The following is a 27,235-nucleotide window of genomic DNA, read 5'->3' as shown; positions in this document are numbered from 1 at the left end:
AGATTGCAAGGCAAGATGGATTTTATTTGCCATCTGTATGGCAGTTTTCCTTATCTCTTCCACAACCACTCCTCCCTCCTGGGGGGACATCTGCTGAAAACAGGCTATTGAATGTCACTGCATGGCTGATAAGAACTACAGCATCCCATTGGGAGATGCTCCGCCCAGAGGGAAGAGCCAAACATTCCTAACTGGATAAAATATGGAGATTCTGGAATAGCAGCACAGCTTCTCCCCTGGATTTCCCAGAGGAACAGCAGCTGCCTCTTCTTCCACTGGATCCTCAGAGAAAGACTACACCCTTTTCTACAGAAGCCCTGCTCCAACAGAGCCACACCTGCCACTCCTGGAGGACTGCAGCCACATTTCCAATTGGATTGCTACCAGCACCCTGACCAACAGGGTGTCAGGTTGTGTTGTGACTCTGCTATAGTTGTTTTAATTTACTGCATTGTTTGTTTTATCCTTTTATTTTCTTCCCCATTATATAACTGTTATTTCCTGCTCCCATATGTTTGCCTGAGAGCCTCTTAATTTAAAATTTATAGAAATTCAGAGGGGGAGGGTTCACATTCTCCATTTCATGGGAGGCTCCTGCCTTCCTTAGCAGGCACCTGTCTTTCCAAACCAAGGCAGCAGGACAGAAGGCACTTTGATTCCTTTTGTCCCAAGTTTCTCCTGAGTTCATGACTTCACATGAACTGGAATGGTTCCAACAGCACAAAAGCAGCCACAATGAGCAGGATCAAATCCCCAGGTCATCATTAAATGTACTCGATCCACGCCTTCCACAGTCTAGCAGCAATTCCTGCCTCTGCCCCCAGCTCTGGCTCAGCCTGAGGGACATCGCTCTGGTGTGTGTGGGGCCAGCTCCTGCAGGACACAGCGCTGGGAGCCGCTCTGTGTCCCGCAGCTTCGGCATCTCAGGCGCCGCTCCACAGCTGCGGGGCTGTGGCACCACTGTTCCATGGCTGTAGTTCCTGTGCCACCACTGTTCCATGGCTGTAGTTCCTGTGCCACCACTGTTCTATGGCTGTAGTTCCTGTGCCACCACTGTTCTGCCTTTTCCATGCTCACTCAACTGCTGCTCAAAAGCTGTGCTGTGCTGTTTCTGCACGGTTCCTCAGCTCCTGCGCCACTGCTCCACTGCTGCTCCAACACTGCTCATCTCCCACTGTTCTACTGCTCCTGCTCTGCTCCTCCCCTGCTCCCCTGTTGTTCCACGGCTGCTGCTTCTGTTCTAGTGCTGCTGCCACAGCTGTGGTGTCACAGAGAGGGGAATTTTGGGGCTGCCACTGCTGTGGTGCCACAGAGAAGACAATGTTGGGACTGCCAATGCAGTGGTATCACAGAGAGGGGTGTGTTGGGGGAGTCACTGCTGTGGTATCACAGACAGGAGAGTATTTGGCGCTGCCACCTCTGTGGTTTCACAAAGAAGGAAACGCTGGGGTTGCAATTGCTTTGGTGTCATAGACAGGGGGACATTGGTATTGCCACTGCTGTCATGTCACCGAGAGGGGAACACTGAGGTTTCCACCATTGGGGTGTTACTGACAAGGAAACACTGGGGCTGCAAATGTTGAGGAGTCACAGAGAGGGGAATGTTGGAACTGCCACTGTGGTGCTGCCATAGAGAGTAGAACTTTGGACAGCCACCCCTGCAGTGTCATAGAGAGGAGAACTTTGGGGCTTCCACTGATGTGGTGCCACAGAGAAGGGGACATTGAGGCTGCCCCAGCGGTGGTGTCACTGGGAGATCTTTGGGGCTGCCACCACTGTGGTATCACAGACAGGGGAAGGTTGGGGCAGCCACTGGTGTGGTGTCAGAGAGAGAGGGACGTGGGGCTTCCACAGCTGAAGTGTCACAAAGACGGGAAAGTTGGGGCATTCACTGGGTCTCCACCAAGTCTAACAGTGAAAGCAGGGTGCTGGGGGAGGCAGCAGGGAGAGCAGAGGTTTGGCTGGGTCAGCGAGGGAAGAGGATGACGGCAGAAGGCACAGCCCACCAGGAGGCCGCCAGGCAGAGCTGTGGAGCCTCCCCAGATGAGGGTGAACTGCCCAGGGAGTGCCCTGCTGCCCCCAGGACTGTGCTGCCACCCTTGGCAGAGGTGTTTGCCCAGCAGGATGTCCCCTGGTCACCCGGGGCCGTGCTGCTGCCCCAGGCGGGAGGGCGCTGTCAGCTGAGTGTGCCGTCCCTGGGGTCAGTGCTGGAGGTGCCCCGAGCAGCCTGGCTGAGTTAAATGAGCACCCTGCAACCCCTCCCTGCCCTGCCGTGGCTGGAAAGACTCCTGAAAGCACTGGCTGCTCTGCTGCTGTGCCCTCTGCTGCCCCTTGTTCTGCCCTGCTGGCAGAAACTGCCGCAACCGCCCAGGAGCAGCACGGGTTGTCAATGGAGTGCGCTGCTGCCAATCCAGAGGGTGGAGAGACGTCATGCTGCAGAGTCACATTGAACAGGCACTCTGCCACTCTACTGTGCCCTGCTGCCAAAACTGGGACCCCAGAAGCAGCACTTGGTAGCAGCAGCGAGGCACTTTGCCCCTGCAGCCGCTGCAAGACACCCAGCTGCCACTACTGTGAGATGCCTTGCTCCTGCAGGACAGTGCCTGGCCATGGAGTGGGGTTTGCTGCCCCTCCACCAGGCCTGCCATACCAGCTGAGATCTCAGAAGCAGTGCCCGGCCCCTGTGAGATTCCAGCTCCTCTGTGCCATGCTGCTGCCCCTTTAGCCATCTCTGCCTGCGGTGGAACCACCTCTCTGTGCTTTGCTGTGACTGAAAGCGCCCCTACAGCTGTGCCCAGCCACGGCGAGACAGTGCCCGGCCCCAGTGGGAGAGCACCCTGCCACGGTAAGGGGGCGCCTGGCTGAGGAGCCGTTCCTGGCTGCTATGGAGCTGCCCGTGCCTGTTGCCAAGCTGTACCTGGCTGCTGGGAGACTCCCAGCTGCTGTGGAACACCTGGCTACCATCAAGCCGTATCTGTCACTCCATGTCCTGCTGTCAACTGCTGTGAAAAGGTGTCAGCTGAGTGGTTCACACGGGGGAGGTCACCAGGGGGGTCCCCAGGCGGGTGCCCCACCTTGGCCAGCACCCAGCAGCCAGCTTAGAACTGTGCAAACCAGGGGAATCCGACTGTTTAATTAAAACAAAGCATCACAAAGGCCTGAGATGGGTGTTGATGCAATGTGATTTCTGCCCAGTGCTCTGAATGTCAAAGTGAAGAAATTCAATGAAATGCAGGCAAGTGGCAGGAGCGACTATCACTCTCCTAAGGCAGTTTTTGAGAGTATAGTTAAAAACCGGGCATTGCTGCAGAGATTGCACTTCCTCGTGGTCCTGCTGGATACCCTGTGTAATGTAACCCAATCAATCTCTGTCCCAGCAGAGAGGCAGTGGGGATGGTCAGTTCAACATCCTCCTGTTGAAATTTCATCCTCCTGAAACAAATTTACAGTAAGAGCTGTGTGGCTTTTTGCCCAAAACTTGGCTCCAGAGTATTGGGATTTAATTCCAACATCACACTGCAACATCAGAGTTTGAAAGTGGGCAAAAGATTGCTATGTCCTTGGGGGTCCACTCTCATTCTTATTCTACCTCTCCTAACATTGTGGCAAATTTACTATCCAGATCCATAAAATGGGGAACCACTTCAAAACCACACCTCTAAATGTGACTAGGTAGCCTTGGTGTCCCAGGGTTTTAAAGTGGACAATTTGTCTCAATTTTGTAAGGGAAATTTGATGTCGTTATTTTCTAAAAAGCAGGTAGACCTCTTGTCTAAAAACTGGGCAGACCTAGTGCTGAAAAGTTTACCATCAGAACCCCCCATTTTGGCAGACCATGGATTGGCTACGCTGGTGAACTTGGGGTTTTATAGATCAGAGGTTTTAGTGAATAACTTTGAATGTGTTCATTTTCCCACAAGCTGGGAGGGCTTGAGCAGGCTGCCTGAGGTCTATGAACAGCTTGCACCACGGCCAAGTGTGGGACTGAAGACCTGCCTTCTGAGGAATTGTGAATCGTTTGTGCTTGACAACGGGAAGAGAAACAGCAATTTTGAGACTGAGGGCACACCAGAAACATCACCTGCTGAGCCAGAGAACAACACCAAGCCGGCAACATCCCCAGCTCAGACAGAGAACTGCAGGGAACAGACACTGGGAGACATCCTTACTGTGACTGTTCCTGATAAAAAATCCACCTTGTCCTTGCTGTGGTACCCAGGTGAACTGTGTGTTGGGCTTGATTGAACATCTGAGGGTAACCCATGGGAAAAGGAGGGTTTGCTTTCAGTGTGCTCAATGTCAAAAAGAGTAGAGTAATTATCATAGTATTGTTTGTCACTTTCCTAAATGCAGAGGAACAGCAGAAATGGCTCCAGGCAGGGAGTGCGTATGTGAGGAATGCAGCAGGGACTTCAAGATGAAAATTGTTCTGGGACAACACAAAAGATTGGCACATTCATTGATTAGAAATCAGGAAAGGGTTGCTTTCCCACCCAAAAGAGACTTCCAACCAAGGAGCCAACAAAAGATGCTTGAGTAAAGAGGAGGAAGAACTACTGATAAGATTGGAGGCTGAGTTTGAGGGGAACAAGAACATCAATAAACTCATTGCAAGACACTCATCACAAGCAAAACAGCTAAACAAAGCAAGGACAAAAGGAGATTGCTGCCCAAGAAACCAGCCGAGGATGTAGATAAAGAAACAGGGATGAGTCATCAAACCAGGAGACCACATGAGGGCCTGAGAATGGACTTGGACAAAGATCCTGGGAGGAGTCAGATGCTTGGGAGAGCAGCTGCTGGAAGGAAAACAGATCCCAAGATGGGTCACTACCCTGATAAGGATAACAACAGCTGGGAAACAGCAAGTGACAGAGGGAGAGGCAGCTGCAGACCCATTATCTCAGAACCCTCAGTGAATCGTATCAGCTGGGACAATTAACACCTTCCCACAGGCATTCAAGCACTTCCTAGATGGCCAGGAGATGCAATCAACAGTCAATCAATCAGCACAGGAATTCTTCTGATGCTTTGAATCAATCAGCCAGATAAGAATAGCAACCAGAGATAAGGGAAAAATGGGGACCCAGGAAAAAGGAACAACAGGAGCTTTTCAAAAATGGATGAAAAGAAGAGCAGTTAAGAAAGGTAATTTTCTTTTCGTCCAGGACCTGTTCCATCTAGATAGGGGAAAACTTGCTAAAATGATCCTGAATGACACAGTGTTTGTCCTGTGAAATCATACCCATCGAATATTTTTCAGTTTTAAAAGCCATATGAGAACACTTGATAGCCTTGGGAACTTCCAAACTAATGGGAAAGCCGACAATGGTGCTTTCAGAGAATTAATTACAGCAAAAGAAATTGAGAAAAATGGGCAGGAGATGAGCAAAAATTCAGCTCCCAGTTTGGGATAACTCTAAGAGACATCAAGAAGATGGACCCAGAGAACTCCTGGACCACAGAGATCTTCAGCTTATGGTTAACATCAGGAAAAATCCCAGACATGGTGAGGGGTTGCAGGACTGTTTTGATTCCTAAGTCAACCAAACCAGAGTGCCTAAAGGACATTAACAACTGGAGACCCATCCAGATCCGATCTTTCTAAGACTGTTCTCCAGCATTTTAACAGCCACACTGACCAAGGCTTGCCCCCTCAACCCAAGGCCAAGAGGCTTTACAAGAGCAGTGGGATGCTCTGAAAACCTGAAACTCCTGCAAATCATAATTCGGTTGACAGAAGGAGAACACAAACCCCTGGGTATTGTATTTGTGGACATCACCAAGGCTTTTGACACCGTAAGCCAGCAGCACTATCTACATGCCCTACAGGAAAGGGAAGCAGATCCCCACATCATCAATTTGGTGAGCAAATTGATGTGTGAGCATTAATTTGTGTGAGCAAATCCATATGCCTGCTCCCATATTTTTGCCTGAGAGCCCCCTTAATATAAAATTTATAGTAATTCAGAGGGGTGGGGAGGGTTTACATTCTCCATTTCAGGGGAGGCTCCTGCCTTCCTTAGCAGACTCCTGTCTTTTCCAAACCCTTTTTGGCGCCCAACGTGAGGTTTGAGGGCACAGCAACAAAAAAGGGAATAACAGTTCTTGAGTAATCTAATTTTTGTGTGTGGCTATAGAAACCTCATTAAGTGACACCATGTGGTCCAGCTTGCCCTGGTTTGGGTGGCATGTGATCATGGTCTTATTTCTCCCATTTGTAGGCCCTTATCCAAACATGGGTCCTATAACCAAGGCTTCTGTGTCTGTTATCCGGATTGTTTTATGGGTGAATAAGGTGAGGAATTAATGGATTTTTAACTTCCTCTGGACAGCAGGCACATGGATTCACAGCTATCACACACTAACTGTATGTTTTTGGGGTTACTTTAATAATGGCACCTGCTGTAAGGAAATGACACTGGGCGAAATCTTCTCCCAACCCTTTAGCCATTTCTTTGGGTCCGCTCCACCAGTTTTTGAAGGGTTCAGTTCCACTCTGAATATTAATTATATCATACAGTGGCTAGTGTTGCTGATCAGCCTGCTCTATTTAGCATTTAGAGAGAAGGAGTGACTTACCCGGATAACCACCCTGACACCTACCCCAGAACCTAACATGCCACCAGAGTCTAGGGATGCTGCTGCCCCAGAGCCTGACCCTGCCCCACAGCCCACCCCAGATGTGAACTACCCAGATTGGGTGGGGGGTCTGGTGAAGGAGATACATGAGATGGGCCAGATGCTGAAGAAATACACTTCCCCAGCTGGTGAGAAAACCTCTCCCTGCCTTGAAGACGGAAAGTCTAATAGTGCAGCAGCGGAACCCACAGATGTTACAACTGTCCAGGTTTCTGGCTGAATTGCAAAGGCAGACACAGCCAGCAGCAGTTGCCCCTGTAGAAACAAGGAGATCTAAGATGAAAGCAGAGCACCCAAATAGGGGAGGGCCCTCACAACCCACAGGGGAGCCAGAGGTTGCAATCATCACCGAGTCCCTGATGTACGAATGTCTCTGTAATCTGCACAAAGACATTGTACGACGGAGAGGTGAGACTTATACAACCTGGCTACTTTGGGTCTGGGACCTTATGGGTACAGGCATGCAGCTGGATAGTGGTGAGGCAAGGAATTTGGGACCCTTGCCAGGAGTCAGGTATCAATCAGATTTTTGTAAGGGAGCCAGGGTCCCTTTCCCTCTGGGGGTGGCTTTTATGAAGTGTCAGAGTGAGGTTTGTTCACAGAGAAAGAACGCATGAGCAGCACCATAGAATGTGCTGGAAGACTCTTGAGGATGGGATCCAACAGCTGAGAGAAATGGCAGTATTGGAGGTGCTCTTTGGGAGGGATGGACAGCATGATAATAATCCCGACAAAGTCAGGTGCACAGGGAGAATGTTGTGGAGCCTGGCAAATCTGGGGCCATCTCAATACACCACCTTTATTGCAACAATTAATGCCAACACAAACCGAGAGACAGTGGATTCTGTGGCAAACAATCTTAGGAATTATGAAAGTATGATCAATGGACTGATGCAGGCTCATGTCTCTGCTGTGATTAAGGACCTCAAAGAAAAGATGAGGGAGGTGGTGAGGGAAGAGGTGAGGAGGAACAGTTCCCACATTGCACCACTGTGAGTCACAGGTGCCAGAGTCAGAGCCCACCATTCCCCAGCTAGAGAGAGGGGGGGTACACCCCACAGGCTGACCTGTGTTTTTTTCTGTGTGACCATGGGAAAGACATGGGAAGGTGGGATGGAAAACTCACTTCTGTCCTGGCAGCACAGCTGCATCAGCTCAAGGAGGAAAACACAAATCAAGGGAACTCCAGTAAAGTGAAGGTAGCCTCAACCTCCCATGACTGAGCTGCTGAGTATGATCTGTCAGATCCCCTGGAAGGTACCTCTACCATGTATACCCAGGGTTAGAGAGGCCCTGCCTCCAGCCAGGGAGAGGCACGGGAAAACCGGATTTTCTGGACGGTGTGGATCCGATGGCCTGGCACATCAGAACCACAAAAGTATGATGCTTTAGTTGATACTGCTCTGCAGTGTACCCTAATACCATCAGGACATGTGAGGACAGAACCTATTTCCATTGCCGGGCTGACGGGGGGATCACAGCAATTGACGCTGTTAGAAGCCAAGATGAGCCTGACTAGGAAAGAGTGGAAAAAACATCCTATTGTGACTGGCCCAGAGGTCCCGTGTATTCTGGGCATAGATTTCCTCCTGAATGGTTATTACAAAGACTCAAAGGGACTCAGATGGGCTTTTGGCATAGCTGCTGTGGAAGCAGAAAACATCAAGTAGTTGAACACTTTGCCTGGACTATCAGAAAGCCCATCTGCAGTAGGACTCCTGAAGGTGGAAGAGAAAGGAGCACCAATTGCCACCTTGACAGTGCACCGCTGGCAGTATCGGATGAATCAAGATGCCATGATCGCCATCCACAAAATTATCCGTGAGCTGGAGAGCCAAGGGGTGGTCAGCAAGACCCACTCACCCTTCAACAGTCCCACTTGGCCTGTGCACAAGTCTGGCAGAGAATGGAGATTGACTGTGAACTATCGTGCCTTGAATGAAGTGACTCCACCACTGAGCCCTGCTGTGCCGGACATGCTGGAATTCCAGTACAAGCTGGAATCCAAGGCAGCAAAGTGATACGCCACCAGTGACATTGTTAACACATTTTTCTCCATTCCTCTGGCAGCAGAATGCAGGCCTCAGTTTGCTTTCACCTGGAGGGGAGTGCAGTATACTTGGAACCGACTGCCCCAGGGGTGAAAGCACAGCCCCACCATCTGCCATGGACTGATCCAGCCTGCACTGGAAAAGGCTGAGGTTCCAGAACACCTGCAGTACATGGATGACATCATTGTGTGGGGGAACACAGCAATGGAAGTATTTGAGAAAGGATCATCAGGATTCTGCTAGAAGCCAGCTTTGCTATCAAGAAGAGCAAAGTCAAGGGACCTGCCTGAGAGATCCAGTTCCTGGGAGAGAAGTGGCAAGACAGACGGCGTCAGATTCCCACTGAGGTCATCAACAAAATCACCGCGATATCTCCACCAACTAGCAAGATGGAAACACAAGCTTTCCTGGGTGCTATAGGTTTTGGAGAATGCACATTCCTGAATACAGTCCAGGTTGTGAACCCTCTTTACCTGCAAGAAGAAGGAGTTGCACTGGGGTCCTGAACAGCAACAAGCCTTTGCCCAGATCAAGCAGGAGATCGCTCATGTGGTTGCCCTTGGCCCAGTCAGGACAGGACCAGAGGTAAAGAACATGCTCTACTCTGCAGCCGGGAACCATGGCTTGCCCTGGAGTCTTTGGCAGAAGGTGCCTGGGGAGACTCAAGGCCGACCACTGGGATTCTGGAGTCGAAGCTACAGAGGGTCCGAAGCCAAGACACTCCCACAGAGAAGGAAATCTTGGCTGCCTGTGAAGGAGTCCAGGCTGCCTCAGAGGTGATTGGCATGGAAGCACAACTCCTCCTGGCACCCCGACTACCGGTGCTGGGGTGGATGTTCAAAGGCAAGGTTCCTTCCACCCACCACGCCACTGACGCTACCTGGAGTAAATGGATTGCTCTTATCACACAGCGCACCCGTGTTGGAAATCTGAATCACCCTGGGATTCTGGAGATAATTACAAACTGGCCCAAAGGTGAGAACTTTGGTCTGACTGATGAAGAGGATCAAGAATCAGTGACACGTGCTGAAGAAGCTCCTCCATATAACCAACTGCCCCCAGAGGAAACACACTATGCTCTTTTCACTGATGGTTCCTGTCTCATCATAGGGATGAACCAGAAGTGGAAAGCAGCCGTATGGAGCCCCACCCGACAGGTTGCACAAGCTACCGAAGGAGAACGTGGATCAAGTCAACTTGCAGAACTCAAAGCTGTTCAGCTGGCCCTGGACATTGCTGAGAGAGAGAAATGGCCAAAGCTCTATCTTTATACTGATTCATGGATAGTAGCCAATGCTCTTTGGGGCTGGCTGGAAAGGTGGAAAAAGGCCAACTGGCAGCGTAGGGGAAAACCGATCTGGGCTGCTGATGAGTGGAAAGACATTGCCGCTCGGTTAGAGAAACTACCTGTGAAAGTCCACCATGTGGATGCTCATGTCCCCAAGAGTCGGGCTAATGAGGAACACCGAAACAACGAGCAGGTAGATCAGGCAGTAAAGATAGAGGTGTCAAAGACAGACTTAGATTGGAAACATAAGGGGGAGCTGTTCCTAGCTCAATGGGCCCATGATGCCTCAGGTCATCAGGGCAGAGATGCCACCTATAAGTGGGCACGAGGGGTGGATCTAACCATGGACAGTATATCACAGGTTATCCATGACTGAGATGTGTGCTGCCATCAAGCAGGCCAAGTGAGTGAAGCTGCTCTGGTAAGGTGGGCGGTGGTCCAAGTACCAGTATGGGGAGGCCTGGCAGATTGACTCCATCACACTGCCCCAGACACGCCAGGGCAAGCGCTACGTGCTGACCATGGTGGAAGCCACCACAGTATGTTTGGAGACCTACCCTGGGCCTCTCGTGGCAAGGTTTGACACTGGCACAAGGCCAAATGCCCCCATGAAAATACACCTACTCTGGTGTCTGCTGTGAGATTTTGACCAGGAATAAACCAAGCAGGCTCCCATTTAAAAAAAAGAAAAGTTTATTAACTAAACTACAAAAACAATTACTAAACTACACACAACAGAAAGGAAAAAAACACAAGGAAAATGAAAACCTCACAAAAACACTCTCCTCCTCCTCCTCCCCCCCAAATTCCCAATACAATACAATCCAAAATCAATTCTGGGTCCAGCACCACCCTTTAGAATGCTCAACTTTCAGTTCCTCAAGAGGAGAGGGAGTCCTTCCATGTGTCGTGGTGGCCTTTTCCATCCTTGTTCCGGTGCTCTCACCACCGAACCAGAATCAGGGCTGCATCCAGGGTTGTCTTTTTAAGGATGCTGCGTCCAGTTCCAGAAAAGCCCAGTATCTCACTGTTGGAAAAGAAATGAAATTTAGCAAAATGTGTAATTATAGTTTAGTTATGAGGTGTGTGTGAATTGGTTTGTTAAAAGCAGTTTTGCAGTTTTGTAGCCGTTGATAGTGTGTGTGTTGGGTTTGTATGTAACCTAGCAGGTAGTCTTAGGAATTTAGTAAATAATTAAACTAGTGCAGGAGAGTAAGAATGCTAACCTGTCTGAAGGCAGGATACAATGCTCTTAGAATAAGATAAGCAGAAGATTTATGATCTTGCCTGTGAACTAAGGAATGCATCACAAGGGAACTGTTTCTTGGAGACTTTGTTGTGAATCGCATGTATAAGAGGGAAGCACCCATATGTGAAATCGGGGGCTTGGGTTTTTGGGACGTGAGTCCCCCCAGCTCCCCGGGCCCGTAATAAAGCACCCACAAAACTTATCCGAGTTTTGTGTCATTTATCAATCGGGCAACAGTTTTTCTGGCGACCGCCGCAGGACTCCGGAGGCAGCTGGGGCGGTTCCACGTCTCGATCCACTCCAAGCCGGCACCGAGCATTTCTCGGGGAGTCATCGGTCGTGCCTGACGCCCGCGCCTGTCAGACAAACTGCATTAAGGTAAGCCCGAAGTTGCTTTATATTGGTAAAAGGTGATAATTGGATTTGGATTTGGTGGTTGGTAAAAAGCCTAGGCTCTGGCCATAAGACGTCTAAGGATGCAGGACCGGAACTCGCCTCCTGTTTTTGTTTTTGTTTGGGATGGACGGCGAGAAGGTATATTGGTTTAAGGTGTATTGGTTTACTGGGACTAAAGGTGGAATTAAAGGCTGTAATATGATGCCTTTTAAAACTTTTAAAACCTTAGTGCAAGCCAATGGTAAAATACCTGGAAATACGCCATTAGGTTGTATATTGAAATGATGGAAAAGTGAGGGGTATTATCAAGAATTGGATAAAAGTAAAATGATAGATTATTGTAATCATTGGTGGCCTGAATATGAGATTGGGGAAGCGGGATGGCCGGTGAATGGTACACTGGAATTGGGGATAATGGAATCTTTGATGCAATTTTTAAGGAGAAATGAGAAATGGGATGAAATACCATATTTGGATTTGTTTTTCGTTTTGTACTGGAAAGATGAATGGCAAAAGGAGTGTGGTATTTTGGTTTTAGAAGTGAATGATGAAAGGGAGTGTGTGGGATGTAAAGAAAGATAGGAGCGTAATTTGTATCCTTCAGTTGAGGAAGATTTGTCTTATTGTATAGCACGCCCGAGTGCTCCGGTTGCTCCTAATGTGCCCCCTGCTCCCCCTGTGGATATAGCTATAAAAACGGGATCTAGTGAGAGTGATAGTGATGGTGATGATGGTGAAAAGAATGAGAGTGTTAAAAGAACTCCGTTAGCAGGGCGGACTCGCAAGGGGAGGAAGGGGCAGAAGGGGCCACAGTTAATTGCGCCGTTAAGGGAAACTGTGGGACCACAGGGAGAAAGGATACTTATAAAGGTGCCTTTCTCCCCAGGGGATTTGGTAATATGGAAGCAATCAGCGGGGAGTTATCGGGAGGATCCTGAAAGGGTGGCAAGGGTGGTTAAAATGGTAATAAAGACTCAGAATCCGGACTGGAATGATTTACAGGTATTATTAGATACTATAATGGATTCCACGGAAAAGGAAATGGTTATTAGAGCCACTAGAGAAAAGGCTCGTGAGGAAATTTGGTTGAGACAACTAAATGAAACAGTTGATGAATTGGTACCTAGTGAGGAACCAAGGTGGGACCCAAATTCTACGGGGGGAATAAGGGCTGTAAAACGATATCAGGAATTGTCGGTGGAAGGAATTAGGACAGGAATACCTAAGACTATGAACTGGTCTAAGCTGTATTCGGTCAAGCAGGACAAGAATGAGTCACCATCTGCCTTTTTAGAACGATTAAAAGACATGGCTCGGAAGTTTACTAATTTAGATGTAGAGGATCAATCAGGAAAACTTCAATTGGCATTGTTGTTTATGGGGCAATCACAAGAGGATATTAGGAAAAAGTTACAAAAGCTGGAAGGAGAGGACACCCGGAGTTTGGATAAAATGTTGGAGGTAGCATGGAAGGTATACAACAACAGGGAAAAAGAAACTGCAAAAAGACAACAAGCTAGTATTCTGGCTGTAATGCAACAGACAGGGGCAGGAGGAAGACCCATTAGGGGTCGAGGTCGGGGGGGAGCTAATCACGGACAGAGGGGGCTGGCAAGAGGTCGGGGAGGATTTGGGTTTGCACCTAACATGGGGAGGTTGGATCCAAACCAGTGTGTGTTTTGCCAACAGTTGGGACACTAGAAAAATGAATGCCCGGTTAGAGGAGGTATGGGCATGGGAAACATAGGATTAAGGACAGGTCCAATGGGGAATGCTCCTGCGGGAGGATTCACGGGAGGACCAGCAGAAGTCGCTCAAGCACTAGTTTTGGGAAACTATCAGAATCAAAGCTGACTACTAAAGGATCTTAGGGTAGTTCTGGAAATAGATGGAAAGGATCAAGAATTTATGGTAGACACTGGAGCAACCTATTCTGTACTTAATAGACGATTGGGACCTTTGAGTGACACAACAGTACAGGTGGTGGGGGCAACAGGGAAGCTAGAGGAACAACCATTTTTACAACCTTTAAATCTTAGGTTTGGGGGGAAGGAATTAGATCACCAATTTTTGTATATGCCAAATTGCCCCACACCCCTTCTTGGCAGAGACCTGTTGTCCCGACTTAATGTGAAAATAATATTTGAAGGGGGAAGGGTGAAATTGGAAATACCTGAGGAACAAATAGCAGGCATTTTTGTGATCAAGGAAGTGGATGCCTCTCCTATTCCAGAAGAAATTGAGCAGGCTGTAGTACCCTGGGTATGGGAGTCAGGGGTCCCCGGAAAATCTAAAGCTGCACAGCCAGTAAAGGTGGAACTAAAGGAAGGGGCCCAACCAGTGAGGGTAAAGCAATACCCCTTGAAGCTTGAGGCAAGGAGGGGAGTAGCCCCATTAATTAAACAATTTTTGGCTCAAGGAATATTACAGGAATGTGAATCGGAGTATAATACTCCAATTTTTCCAGTAAAGAAACCTAATGGTAAGTACCGTTTGGTACAGGACTTAAGGGCTATTAATGAAATAGTGAAAGACATACATCCAGTTGTTGCTAATCCTTACACCTTGTTAACATCTGTATCGGAGGAGTTTAAATGGTTCTCAGTGATTGACCTTTAAGATGCCTTCTTCTGCATCCCACTGGCAGTAGAGAGTAGGAAATATTTTGCCTTCGAGTGGGAGAGTCCTGATTTTGGGAGAAAGAAGCAGCTTACGTGGACGAGACTCCCACAGGGATTTAAATGCTCCCCCACTATTTTTGGAAACCAACTGGCCAAGGAGCTGGAGGAATGGAAGATAACCCAGGTAAGAAATTCCCCATCCTTGTATGTAGTCCTGCAGTACGTGGACGACATTTTTCTGGCTACTAAGGAAAGGGAAATGTGTGTGGAATTAACAATTAAATTACTCAACATGCTGGGCCAAGCAGGGTATCGGGTTTCTAAGGAAAAAGCTCAATTGGTCAAAAATAGCGTTATTTATCTCGGTTGTGAGATCACGCAAGGGCAGAGACATTTGGGAGTAAACCGAATAGAGGCAATATGTGCTATTCCTTTGCCTCGTAACCATCAGGAATTGAGATCTTTTCTAGGAATGGTGGGATGGTGTCGACTGTGGATCATGAAGTTCGGTCTCCTAGCCAAGCCACTGTATGAGGCCTTGAAGCAGCATCGGCTGGAGTAGACAACACAGCAAAAGAAGGCCTTCCAGGAATTGAAGCAGGCACTAAAGGAGGCCCCAGCCCTAGGACTCCCTGACCTGACCAAGGAATTCCAGTTGTACGTGAATGAGAGGCAAAAACTGGCATTGGGGGTCCTCACCCAGAAGGTGGGATCCTGGAAGAGGCCAGTGGGATACTTCTCTAAACAACTGGATTCGGTAAGTTCCGGGTGGCCCTCGTGTTTACGAGCCGTGGTGGCAACAATAATTCTTATTCAAGAGGCCCGAAAATTGACTTTGGGGGCAAAAATGAAAGTGTTTGTTCCCCATATGGTCATGGCCGTTTTGGAGCAAAAGGGGGGTCACTGGCTATCATCCAGTCGAATGTTGCAATACCAGGCTATCCTGAGAGAACAGGATGATATTGAAATAAAGACTACTAATCATGTTAATCCAGCAGAGTTTTTATGCAGTGACCAGGAGGCTGGGGGACTGGTGCACGATTGCGTAGAGGTAATTGAACAAGTATATGCCAGCAGACCCGACTTAAAGGATGAACCATTGGAAGACCCTGAATGGGAACTATACACTGATGGATCCAGTTTTGTTGAGAATGGGACTCGCTATGCCGGGTATGCAGTGGTAACATTGGATCAGGTAATAGAGGCAAAGGCTTTGTTACCTGGAACTTCGGCCCAGAAGGCAGAGGTGATTGGACTCACCAGAGCCCTGTATTTGAGCAAGGACAAAAGGGTTAATATCTGGACGGATTCTAAATATGCCTTTGGTGTGGTTCATGTACATGGGGCGTTATGGAAGGAAAGGGGGCTTTTGAATTCACAGGGAACCAACATCAAGCACCGGGAAGAAGTGCTACAGCTACTGGATGCAGTACATAGTCCCAAAGCAGTTGCAGTTATGCATGTTAGAGGACATCAGACTGCGGAAGGAGACGTTTACAGAGGAAATCGATTTGCTGATGTTACAGCACGGCAAGTGGCACAGGAAATATGGACTCAAATGGCATTGGTACCGGTAAGAACGAATCCGGCTACCCCATACCTGAATCAGGAGCCCAAATATTCAATAGAAGATGGAAAACTAATAAACTTGCTAGGGGCACAGAGAAATCAACTTGGGTGGTATGTTACACCAATGGGACAAATAGTGGTACCTACTCGCATAATGAAATTTATTTTGGAATCAGAACATAACAAATGTCATTGGGGGGCAGAAGTATTGGTAAAATTTTTGAAGAATGAGATAATCTCTAATCAGATGTTAACGATGGCAAAAAGAGTTAATGCAATGTGCCCGGTATGTTTGAAAAATAATCCAGTAGTTAGGAGACAAATACAAATGGGAAAGCTGCAAGTCGGGCCACAACCGGGAGATTACTGGCAGGTTGATTTTTCCGAATTGCCTAGGGCACAGGGATACAGATACTTGTTAGTGTACGTATGTACGTTTTCAGGGTGGCCAGAAGCTTTTCCATGTAGAACTAATCAGGCTAAGGAGGTGGTAAAAACCTTGTTAAAAGAAATAATACCAAGATTTGGAGTACCTTTAGGATTGTCATCAGATAGGGGTCTGCATTTTATAGCCGGGGTAGTGCAGGAACTAGCACGACTGTTAGATATAACCTGGAATTTGCATACCCCCTGGAGACCTCAGTCTAGTGGGCAGGTGGAAAGGATGAATCAAACCCTGAAAGTACAAATCAAAAAGATTTGCCAGGAAGCTAAACTGCACTGGCCTCAAGCTTTGCCTTTGGCCCTACTCAGGATTCAAATTAAACCAAGGGAAAAGGTAGGCGTAAGTCCATATGAGATACTATATGGCAAACCATATCATGCAACTGTATTAAAAGGGGAGGTACATGTGAGTGGGGACCAGGCGATTGCAGAGTATGTTATGTCACTTAATAAGATCGTGAATTCTTTAAGAAATACCTTACAGTGGAATAGACCGCTCACGCTGGAGAATTCTGTCCACGACATCCAGCCTGGGGACCAGGTGTACGTCAAGAAGTGGATCACGGATCCGCTACGGGAATCATGGAGTGGACCCCACCAGGTGATGATGACGACCTACACGGCGGTGAAGGTCCAGGGGATGGATGCTTGGATCCATTACACCAGGGTAAAGAAGGCACCGTTCCAATGGGAAACCCAGATAGTGTCTCCAACCCGGATGATCTTCCGCGCAAAGCCGCCTTCTTAATTATATTACTGCTAGTGATCATGAGACTATTACCCGTTCAAGGGTCTACTCTAGTACAGGTTGAAGAAACAAAGGTTACAGTCATGGAAGGGATGGATGTTCAATTAACTTGTGTTATATTTGACAGCCAGAGAGTTGAGGCCGGTGAAGTTATTGCAATATGGCAACGGGGGGCTGAAAGAAGCCGAGGCAAGATCGGAGTCGGTTGGGATCAGGATAAACAACAAGGAAACATGGTACTGAATCTTACTAAGGTAACCACAAACGATACGGGAGAATATACATGTTTGGTCAAGATACGGGATAGTTTTGATTACAAAAGAGTGAGTATGAGGGTTTTGCCAGGGACAGGGAATCGTGCTGAAAACATAAAGGTTGATCCAGTATCAATGGCAGCGGACATGTGGGATGGGCCACCCCTTAGAATAAATTGTTCCTTCCTAGTAAGATCAAGATATCAAAGGAACCTACGGGTCAAATGGTGGAAGGAAAATAGGGAACTGACCTGGGACAGAATGGAGGACGGGACCAGTTGGTGGGAGAAGGAAGGCAAAGATTGTGGGTGGTTGAATGTCACTAATCCTAGAATAGGAAATGCATGGTGGAGGCATGACAGAATGATGTTATCCTTACAGAGACACGGTAGAAGGAGTAGACGGGAGGCTAATGATACAATAGAACGGAATGCTGAGCAGGAAAACTTAGTGGTAGGATTAATTAGAGATTTTGGGATCATGCAGAACGTGACTAAAATAACAGCTTGCCTACCATTACCACAGGCTGCAGGTGAACCAATTCCCTGGGGAATAATACCGGTAACCAAAATGCCTGAAACATTCAAGAATGTTTCATGGTCCTGCCAGTCAGTTCCCAAACCAGTGGATGTATGGAGGGATTTGTGTATGACCATTCGGGCTATGACTAGAGAGGAATGTGAAAAGAAACCAAATCATTATGGTTGGATTCAAAATACCAGGAGGTGCTTAATTGCAACCCCAATAGATGAGCCATGCAATACAGTACGAATAAGAACGAAATCCCACCGAAATGAGATGAGTTGTCAGAATGTCACACAGAATTTTGACACCTGGAATAGTTGGAAGACATTATGGGGACCTAGTGTTTTGGAACACTATAATTACCTTGGGGAAGTACAATGGTGCATCCAATGGTCAGGAGTAAAGAATCAGTCACATTATAGGGCCCTCATCACATCTACATCTCCCGAGAGTTCAGACCGCAGAAAGAGGATTGGAATTGTACTGAGGTTTTTGCATGTGATACACCGGAAGACCGAATTGGATTGGTACCGGTGAAAATGGCATGAAAGTGGGGATGTGAGTGTAGGGGGTATGATCACACGGTTAGCAGAGAGTCCATGGAGGGACCTATAGATTGCAGATATACTACTGTGCATAGCCCTGGAAATCTAGTCTGGGTGTTGGGACATGGACAGTGGACCACACATTTACCTCTAGATGGATCAGTAACACAAATCACCCTAGGGGTTCCCACATTGTGTCCATACTGGAAACAGAATAGATTGATCCAAAGGAAAGGACTCAGAAAGAGGGAAGAATCCCTAGAGGAGCAGTGGCATGAACCTGGCTCAGGAGTACACTTTGGATGGATATTAGAATCATTATTCCCTCTGGTAGCGACATATCGAAATAGGGAAATGCTCAACAACTTGTTAGGACAGACAGAAAGGCTGGCAGCAGCTACTAAGAAGGGATTTAAAGATCTAAATTTGCAATTGAAAGCTACATTAAGAATGACCCTACAAAACAGAATGGCATTGGATTTGCTACTGTTAAAAGAGCATGGAGTTTGTGGTTATCTGAGTAGGAGAATAGATCATTGCTGTGTACGCATTCCAAATGTTACACTTGAAGTTGAGAAAGATATTTCTCAACTGGCAGAAGTGGAAACAAAAACCAAGGAAATTGAAAAGGAAGCACAGCATAACTGGATAGGAGCAGTATTTGATTCTTTGGGGCTTCACCTGTCTGGCTGGATTACGTCTGCTATACAGTATGCACTAATGTTTTTAGTATTTTTAGTGACTATATGGATTGTATATAGATGCCTCTTAGGAGTGATCGAAAAGGAAAAGAAGCGATCTCTCCGGTTGCTGAAGGCGATGACCCGCGGGCGGCAGAATGAAGAACACTCCCCACCTCGTTATGAAGATGTTATTGTCAATACTGTTGATTGAGCATCCTTGCAGCAGGACTGAAGGATGCTCAAAAGGGGGGAAATGTTGGAAAAGAAATGAAATTTAGCAAAATGTGTAATTATAGTTTAGTTATGAGTTGTGTGTGAATTGGTTTGTTAAAAGCAGTTTTGCAGTTTTGTAGCCGTTGATAGTGTGTGTGTTGGGTTTGTGTGTAACCTAGCAGGTAGTCTTAGGAATTTAGTAAATAATTAAACTAGTGCAGGAGAGTAAGAATGCTAACCTGTCTGAAGGCAGGATACAATGCTCTTAGAATAAGATAAGCAGAAGATTTATGATCTTGCCTGTGAACTAAGGAATGTATCACAAGGGAACTGTTTCTTGGAGACTTTGTTGTGAATCGCATGTATAAGAGGGAAGCACCCATATGTGAAATCAGGGGCTTGGGTTTTTGGGACGTGAGTCCCCCCAGCTCCCCGGGCCCATAATAAAGCACCCACAAAACTTATCCGAGTTTTGTGTCATTTATCAATCAGGCAACATCACCTTTGGGACATCTGTCCCCCCCATATTTTATATACCCCCTGGGGCCGAGGGGTACCTACACTGAATCTTCTTTGGCTCTGGGACATTTCTCCCCCTGGACTCAGTCTCTGTATTACACGGAAACATGGCTCTGTCCATGGCTACACAAAAGAGTCCAGCATAAAATGCCACTCCATCTTCTCCATCTTTCCAACATCTCTCACTCTCTCTCTCTCTGGTCCAGACCTTCATCACTCGTCTAGGAAGGGTTAATGTTCTGTGAAGTTTTCATTGTCCAAAAAGGGTTAAAAATTCCTCCAAGCGGCTGGACTCCTGGCTGCACCCCCCTCCATCTCCTCAGCCGGGCTGCCTGCTGCCAGCATATGTTTACTAAATTTCAAGGTGACGGCACACAAACACAGGCTGCACTCTCTCTCTGTCTGTCTGTCTCCAAGTGGGGGGGACAGGCTGCCCATTGCTTCCCGGCATTTCTTTACTTCTTCCTTCCACCCTTGGGGGGGGCCAGGCCTTGCTCTCCCGAGCCGGGCCGCATGGCTTTCCCCCTCCCCCCCCCCAGCCAGCAACTGGGCCGGGGGAGAGACGCCCAACTCCTTCACGCCGGAAGCCCAAAGAGAAGCTGCCAGGGGGAGAGCCCTGCTTTTACCCTGTGTTCTCAGAGGTGGAGCACCCATTGGCCCCATCCACAGCATCCCAGAAATCATGTTTCCAGGTCAAACCATGACATCACGCCACTGCCCAGAACACCATCCTAGGCCTGGAATAGCAAATCCTGTGGAGACATGTCACCCCTGAGAGAATTGAGTCAGAAAATGAGACCCATTTCAAGAATGGCCTTATCAACACCTGGGCCAGGGAACATGGTATTGAATGGATATATCATATCCCCTACCATGCACCAGCTGCCAGGAAAGTTGAACGGTGCAATGGACTACTTAAAACAACCCTGAAGGCACTCGGTGAGGGGGGTGGGACTTTTAGAAATTGGGAAATGAACCTAGCAAAAGTCACCTGGAGGGTCAACACCAGAGGGTCCATAAATCGAGCTGGTCCTGCCCAGTCTGAACCCCTGCGCACAGTGGGTGGAAATAAAGTCCCTGTTGTAAATGTGAAAGGTATTTTAGGAAGGCCTGTTTGGATTGATCCCACCTCAGGCAAAGACAAACCCATCCGTGGAATGGTTTTTGCTCAATGACTGTTTACACTTGGTGGGTAGTGCAGAAAGATGGAGAAAGCTGTTGTGTATAACAGCGAGACCTAGTCTTAAGTGAGAACTGTGTGTAAGTGGGTTTTTTTGGTTTTGGTTTTTTGTTGTGGTGCAGATGGAAATAGAAAAAGGGGTGGATAATGTTGAAGATTGCATGCAAGATGTTTTCCATTACCATCTGTATGGTAGATTACCTTTGTCAAGTGGGCAGTTTGCCTTATCTCTCTCTTTGAGTGACCACATTCACACCTCCCTCTGGAGGGGACATCTGATGATAACAGACTATTGAATGTCACTGCATGACTGATAACAACTATACCATCCCATTGTGAGATGCTCCGCCCAGAGGGAGGAGCCAAGCATTGCTACCCAGATATAATCCAGAGGTTTTTGAGACACCAGCACGGCTTTCTCCACAGGATTCCCCAGAGGAACAGCGGCTGTCTCTACTCCTACTGGATCAGAAGAAGAAGAATACATCCTTCTCTACAGATCCCCCTCGCTCCAACAGAACCACACCTGATACTTCAGGATGTCTGCAGCCACATTTCCAAGCAGACTGTCACCCACACCCTGACCCACAGGGTGTCAGGTTAGGTTCTGACTCTGTCAGTGTTGTTCTGGTGTACTGCATTGTTTTATTTCATCCTTTAATTTTTTTTCTTTTCCCCCTTAAAGAACTGTTATTTCTTACTCCCATATTTTTGCCTGAGCACCCCTTAATTTAACACTTATAGCAATTCAGAGGGGTGGGGAGGGTTTACATTCTCCATTTCAGGGGAGCCTCCTGCCTTCCTTAGCAGACTCCTGTCTTTCCAAGCCAAGACACCAATGAACTCCTACCAAATTCGGTGAAATAAATTCCTTGGTAAAGGCCGCGTGGCTTATTGCCTGAAACCTGGCCCCCCAGTTGCAGACAGGGGCAAAGAGCTCCGAAGTGGAGTGACCACCCACTCCGTTCTCACCTAAATAAATGTGGTCCTAATTCGATGGCTCAAAATCCGGATTTTGTCCTTCGGACGGGGGGCGCTCTGGGGGCTGCCAGTACGCCTGTCCAGGGTATCGGTGGGCACTCAGACTTAGATCCTAGCCTCCCACAAGACAGTGAACCGTTTGTGCTTGGTGAGGGAAGCGATGAAAAGGTGAGTGAAGGCACACCAGAGGCATTGCCCCCAGTGCCTGGGGAACATGGAGGGCAGTCACCGGATAACATCGTGAAGGTGACTGTTCCTGACAAAAATCCACCTTGTCCCTGATGTGGTACCCGGGTAAACTCTGTGTTAAGCCTGACTGAACATCTAAAGGAGTCGCACAGGAAATGGAGGGTTTGCTTTCGGTGTGCCAAGTGTGGAAAGGAAAATATTAACTATCATAGTGTTATTTGTCATTTTGCAAAATGCAGGGGTCCAGAAACTGAAAGGGTTCCAGCTGGAGAGTGGATCTGTGAGGTATGCGGCAGAGACTTCACAACCAAAATTGGCCTGGGACAACACAAAAGATTGGCACACCCATTGATAAGATACCAAGAAAGGATCATTGCTTCCCAACTGAAAGAAACATCAAATCGAGGAGCGCACAAAAGATGCTGGACAAAAGAGGAGGAAGAACTGCTGATAAGACTGGAGGCACAGTTCCAGGGAAACAAAAACATTAATAAACTTATCACTGAACACATAACAACCAAAACAGCTAAGCAAATTAGTGACAAAAGAAGATTGCTGCCTAGGAAACCAACAGATGGAGCTGACAGAGGACCTGTGGTGAGTCATCGCACCAGGAGAGCAGCTGAGGGCATGGGAATGGAACCTGGGTTGAGTCAGCAATCCCAAGCAACAACCGTGGACAATGGACCTGGGGAGAAGCATCTGCCGGGGAGGCCAGCTGCCAGAGGGAAAACAATGGATAAGTTAGGACGACACCCTGATAACGGTAACTGTCGCCAGAAACCAGCAGAGGGCAGGGCAGCTGCAGGCTCATTACCAAAAGACAATCAAGGAACACTTCTCAGCTGGAGCCATTAGCCACTTCCCCAGAGCATTCAAGCAATTGATGGACGGCCAGGAGATGCTCAAAATAATTAATCAGGCAGTGCAGGACTGCTTTGAATGCTTAGAATCAATAAACCAAATAAGAAATGTTACACGTGGAAAACATGGGAAGGAGACCCAGGAGAAGCAACCAAGAAAGCTGTTTCAGAACTGGATGAAACACAGAGTGATCAAAAAAGGTAATTACCTTCACTTTCAGCGTTTATTCCATCTTGACAGGGGGAAACTGTCAAGATGTTTACTCAGTATTTAAAGCCAGATGGGAAACACCTGGTAATTTTCCTGGCATCGGGGAATTTGAATTTAATGGGAAGGCAGACAACAGCACCTTCAGAGACTTAATCACGGCCAAAGAAATTGAAAGAAATGTGAAGGAAATAAGAAAGGGCTCGGCACCAGGTCCAGATTACTCCTGGGGACATCAAAAAGATGGATCCCAGGTATTCCCATACAGCTCAGCTCTTCAATTTATGGTTAACATCTGGGGAGATCCCGGACATGGTGACGGGGTGCAGAACTGTTTTGATTCCTAAATCTATAAAACCAGAACGTTTGAAAGACATTAATAACTGGAGGCCTATCACAATCAATTCCATCCTGTTGAGACTGTTCTCCAGGATTGTAACAGCAAGGCTGAGCAAAGCGTGCCCCCTCAACCCAAGGCAAAGAGGCTTTATTAGAGCAGCAGGATGCTCTGAAAACCTGAAACTCCTGCAAACTATGGTTCGGACTGCCAAAAGTGAACACAGACCACTGGGTGTTGTATTTGTGGACATCGCCAAGGCTTTTGACACCGTAGGCCACCATCACATCATACATGCTTTGCAGCAGAGGGGAGTGGATCCCCACATCATTGCCCTGACGAACAATATGTACAAAGACTTCAGTATGTATGTCACCACAAAAATTAACACACGCACAGACAAAATCCAGATCTGGGTTGGAGTAAAGCAGGGTGACCCACTGTCACCCCTTTTATTTAACCTGGCAATGGACCCCCTGTTGTGCAAGCTGGAAGAGAGTGGTAAAGGATTCCCCCGAGGACAGAGTAGTATAACTGCAATGGCATTCGCCGACGATCTGGTCTTGTTGAGCGACTCCTGGGAAAACAGGAAAACAAACATCAAGATATTAGAGACCTTCTGCGATCTCACCGGTCTCAAAACACAAGGGGAAAAGTGCCACGGCTTCTACATCAAGCCCACAAAAGACTCTTACACCTTCAATAACTGCGCTGCATGGACCATCAATGGCACACTCCTGAACATGATCAACCCTGGGGAATATGAGAAATACCTTGGCCTACAGTTTGACCCCTGGACTGGGATAGCAAAAACCAACCTCTCCACAAAACTAGAATTCTGGCTCGAATGAATTGATCAAGCTCCACTTAAACCTTGCAAAAACTTGATATCCTCAAAATATACACCATCCCTCGACTGACCTACCTGGCTGACCATTCAGAAATGAAAAGATCTTCTGGTCAAGGCCCTTGAAGCCCTTGACCAGAAGATCTGAACAGCGGTCAAGGACTGGCTGCAACTACCTCTGTGCGCCTGCAATGCCATCTTGTACTTGAGCACGAAGGACGGCGGTTTGGGCGTCACCAAGTTGGCGGGACTGATCCTCAGTGTACAGGCCCGGAGACTGCACTGGATTGTGCAGTCCTCGGATGAAACAATGAAGGAGTTCCTAGAGGAAGATCAAATGGAACAACTGTATAAGAAATTGTGGATTCAAGCTGGAGGGGAAAGCGAGAAGATACCTTCAATTTGGGAAGCACTACTGGTGAATGAACCATCCAACAGTGCAGACACAACCTCAGAGTGGGAAGCACCGACCCTGAAAACTAAATTTCCTAAACCTTGTGATTGGCGGAGAAAAGAATTCCAGAAATGGACCAAATTAGTGTCCCAAGGCCATGAAATTAAAAGCTTTAAAGGTGATAAAATTAGTAGTGATTGGCTCCAATACTATAGACACACACCTCACAGGAAACTCCTCACTGCACTACAACTTAGGGCCAACCTCTACCCCACGAGAGAATTTCTTTCCCGGGGTAGAGAGGAAAATTACATCAAGGCCTGTAGGCACTGTGATGCGGACAACGAAACCCGCACCCACATCATCGGCTACTGCCCAGTGACTCAGGATGCTCAAATCAAGAGGCACAATCACATCTGTGAAAGGCTTATTGAGGAGGCGAAGAAGAGGGACTGGGTAGTGTTCAAAGAACCACACATAAAGGAAACCATCAAGAAGCTGTACAAACCAGATCTGATATTTGTTAAGGATGGATGTGCATTTGTCGTGGAAGCAACAGTACAATAAGTAGTCTCCAAAACATGTCTGGAAGAAGCCACTGTAGAGAAAGTAAACATGTGAAAACATTTGGAAACTGAGGTGCAAAGCCTCACCAATACAAAGGACATTGTTTTTATGGGCTTTCCCCTTGGAGCACGGGGGAAATGGTACGAGGGGAACGTTGAACTTTTGAGTACACTTGGCCTCTCCAAATCGAGGCAAGCGATGGTTGCAAAGACTTTATCCACAGAAGCACTCCTATCATCTGTGGACATTGTACATATGTTCACCAGCAGGGCCAGAAGATTAAATGATTCAGGGTAGTGAATTTTTGCATTTTTTATACTTTGTAATGTTTTGTAGATTTTTATTGCTGTTTTTATATGTTGATTTTTGTATGCAATTTTTTATTTTGTATCACTTTTATATTTTAATAAACTAGAGAGTAGCTAGGTTCATAAGGAAGCCACAAGGCAGTTAGGTGGCTCATAGTGAGTAGGGACAAAGACTTTAATTCATAACGCATCAATTAGCACCTGATTCAGACCAATTTACTGTATTTGAACCAATTTACCAGATTTGTCCAAGGTGGACGAGCCATCTTTATTTAACCCAGAAAAGGAACATATATTATTTATATGTGTTTGTAAAATAGCCAAATGCCTCGTCATCTAATTAGTGAAGTGCATGAATGGATGAACGAGATTCCCACTGTCCCTACCTACTATCCAGCGAAACCACAGCAAAGGGAACGGGCTTGGTGGAATCAGCGGGGAAAGAAGACCCTGTTGAGCTTGACTCTAGTCTGGCGCTGTGAAGAGACATGAGAGGTGTAGAATAAGTGGGAGGCCGGGCGTGTGCTCGGTGGTGCGGGGTGACCCGCCCGCCGGCGTCCCGGCCATCGGTGAAATACCACTACTCTGATCGTTTTTTCACTTACCCAGTGAGGCGGGGTGGCAAACCACGAGGGGGGTTCTTGCTTCTGGCACCCACCCCCGGGGTTGCTAGCAGCCACTCTATTGGATAGTGAACCCCCGTCTCCCAGTCGCTCTATCGACCGGTCTGCCTGCAGGCACAGGAATGAGGCTGAGCACTCAGACATCTCATAGTGACTTATTCAGCCATCCTATCTCTCTTTTCCCTCGAGGGAATACTGTATCCTCCGCACACCAGCAGGTCCTTTTCTGTCTCCACAGGAGGCAAACCAAGACAAGCAGAGCTCCTCTGGGAAAATCCCAGGGTGAGCTTTGGAGGTCCGTCTATGCCTCTCTGCCCCTGTGGGGACAGAGATGACTCCTCCTACCTGGCTCGCCAGTGCCTGTTTTGTGGAGATAAACAAAACTCCACAATCTTGTGAAAGTTGTAAAGCCAGTGTGTTTATTACAGCGCTGGATGCATGTGGAGATTACTCTCCTTAAAAGAGATGCGTACTTCTGGGAATTTCAGGTCCCTTTTTATCCCCCTCTCAAATAGATATGCATACAATTTTACAATAGGTTCATACATATTCATTTACACAAATTTCGCCATTTCCACATTTGCCGCTAGTTCTTCTTTATCAGAAAGAATTCCAAGGTCAGGCTGACCTGCTCTCACAGCAGTCTTTCTGTCTCCCCCCCTTATCTCTGTCCTTCACTGAAGAAGTTTCTCTGAGCCTAGGCTTCTTATGAGAACAGGCAGTCAGACTAAATAGCTATGTTTTCAAACTACAGACTTAACTCAAAGATATACATTTCAAAGATGTACCTAAATCAAAATGAATTTCTAGTCTGGAGAATTTCTACTCTCTCTCACCACAGCCTCAGCCAGGGACCCGCTCCCAAGGCCCTTGCCATGGCAACCAGGACTGGGACCAGCTGGGATGCTCCGGTCTCCATGGGCCAGAGTATAGGAATGGGATTTCCCTGTTTCCTGCTCCTCTTAAAACTGCACTGCCATTCGCTGCCCTC

This window comes from Melozone crissalis, unplaced genomic scaffold (genome assembly GCF_028551555.1).
Source record: "Melozone crissalis strain CALT ecotype California unplaced genomic scaffold, PUWL_Pcris_2 ptg000021l_1, whole genome shotgun sequence".
Classification (NCBI taxonomy): Eukaryota; Metazoa; Chordata; class Aves; order Passeriformes; family Passerellidae; genus Melozone; species Melozone crissalis.
The sequence above is the reverse complement of the archived record's forward strand: the minus strand, read 5'-3'. Positions refer to the sequence as shown.